Source organism: Limulus polyphemus, unplaced genomic scaffold, assembly GCF_000517525.1.
Source record: "Limulus polyphemus unplaced genomic scaffold, Limulus_polyphemus-2.1.2 Scaffold4168, whole genome shotgun sequence".
Taxonomy (NCBI): domain Eukaryota; kingdom Metazoa; phylum Arthropoda; class Merostomata; order Xiphosura; family Limulidae; genus Limulus; species Limulus polyphemus.
Window position 1 is genome coordinate 47,407 of NW_013669778.1, and position 2,676 is coordinate 50,082.

A 2,676-nucleotide genomic window follows, 5' to 3' on the forward strand; every position below is an offset into this window, starting at 1 on the left:
TAAGTTTAACATAACAGCAAATGTACAATGTTTCGACAAGGTTTTGTCATCATCAGGTACAGAACCTTGTCTAAACATTGTAAATTTGCTGTTATGTTAAACTTATATTAAAGTTTTTCTTCGTTACCCATTCAAGCCGTCTCCAAGCATTATTAATCAATAATGACTTGTCTAGAACAGTTCATACAACCACTAATGTGTATACAGAAGTAATAAATTTAAAAGTGTCATTGAAGATAAGATACTGTGCTCACAAGGATGTGATAAGAAGGTTTATATACTTTTATCTACAGAGGGTTAACAACTTGTGACTACTTGAGAAACAACATAGTTGGAGCAAAACAAAAGAAAGACATTATATTCAAAGTTCGAGTTGTTTATTTCATGTTTGTAGAATATTCAGAATTTCTAACAAAACATTTAAACATTTTGGCAAAAAAAGTTAGAAAAACTACCTTTATTTTCCATATAATAATAAAAAGACTTATTATTTCTGACAACGTTTCACCATTGCATTTTAATTTAGGGCTAGTAGTACAAGAACGTTTTACCATCTGGTATAATAAAAATTGTTTTTCTGACTTTATTGCCAAAATGTTTATATCCCTCCAGTATGCACTACAAATTCTGAAAAACAACAAAACAAATTTAAAACATTGAAACAGAATTTCTCCTGTCATAGTAAGTTATACTGCTTTATGCACAGATCTATTTTTTAGTGAAATATGATGATGTCCTTGCCTAATGATTGGATGTGGCATTGCCTGTTTTATATCAGATTTTATGTGAATGGTCCTGATATCTAACATGCTTATGTATTGGATAAAGGAATGTAAGGTTATTACCTGTGTATATATAGATGGAGGCACTTAAGGTGTCTGTCTAGGAATACAGAAAAGTTTACATTGACCTATGTACCTCTACACTATTCACAAATATTTCTAATTGCAAATATATTTTTTTAACAAAACATTAAAAAACACTAGGCTCGCATCTCTGACCAGATATGTGTCCAGTGCAGCCCAGTGGTTATAATATCATTGTATAGGTCACTGGTTAGGCCACATTTGGAGTACTGTGCAGTTTTGTGCTCTTTACTTTAGGAAGGACATTGAATTGTTGGAAAGGGATTCAAAGGAGGGCTACTGGAATAATACCTGAGATAGAAAGGTTATTATATGAGGAGAGGTTAAGATCTCTGAAATTAGTTTCTCTTGAAAAAGGAAGAGTTAAAGGGGATCTGATCAAGGTGTTTAAAATTGTTAAGAGTATTGATGCATCATCTTTTTTCATACTTAATGGTGATAATGGTAGGACTAGGGGTACAAATATAAGTTTTTGGCAGGGTAGGAGTCATTTTCAACTAAGACAGTTTTGTTTTTCTAACAAGGTAGTTGGTCTTTGGTATGGGTTGCCTGCATGTGTGGTAGGAGCAGTAAATTTAAATGAGTTTAAGGGAAGGCTTGATAAATATATGAATGATAAGGATTGACTTTGAGGTGTCGTTTTTTTTTTTTAATAGTTTTAGTTTAGTTCATTGGATGGAACAACCTAGACAGACCAATAGGTCCCTTGTTGTCCCTAAATGTTATGTTATGCCAGACTAGATCTCGGGTTCCATGGTTTGTTTCCTCTTACCATGGGTGCATCATAAGAGTGATGGTCAAATCCTGCTAGTTCTGTCAAGAGATAAAAATAGATGATGATGACTAGATGCCTTCTTTGTACTCTTATCACTTCTAAAGTAGGAATGGCAAATATCCTTTAAGTAGCTTTGCGTGAAAGACAACAACATTGGTATGTACTGTTCCATAGTTCCTACATGTATATTTCTCCATCTCTTTCACATAGTATGACCAGCATTTTCATTGTTATTTGCCAATGGCTACCACCAATTCAAAAGTCTGGTACAACTGTTTCCAATTTAAGTAGTAACTACCACAAGAATTGCCTGTCAAATATTTTTCATCTTAATTTGTTAGATTAAAATCGTTTTAACAATTCACTGAAGATACATTTTAAGTAATAACTATAAGGAGAGTTCAAAGAAATGTCATGTTGTAGTAATTCAAGATTAAACCTATCTCCACAAGAATGAGATTCATGGATCTAATGTGGAAAAGGACAGTTTTAACGATTTGTTACAGTTGAAATGAAAAGATGCGAGACACTGTGTTGAGGTTCAGTTGCAAAGAAAATTAATTAAAAACTATTTTCTACACTAAGAGAGTGTATGTTATCAGGTAAGTGGGAGGACTAGAAAAGAAATAGCCAGAAAAAAAAAAAAAGGTGAATGTAGATAATTGAGAAAAGTTGAACTTTAGCACTTGTAATCAGAAAGAAGAAATGTGGCAAGACAAAGCATAAGCAAGTTTTGAATCTCTGAGGTTCGAATATGATCTAAGATCACTAAAATTACATTCACAATAAACTTTCTCTCTGCATCTGACAAATCAGATGAAGAAGCACCTGTAATGGAAACATAATAACTCCGTGATGGTCAAGAATGTCGCAATGCAGCTATTCCATGAAACAGTATATAATTTTCTTAATCCATCAAGCTACATAAAGTAACATGTCGAGCTAAAATTTTGCACACAATCTCAACTGGATTTAGTAAAATTCCAAAATTGGAACTTAAAGAAATTCTTTAGATACCAGCTTATTTCTTTGTTC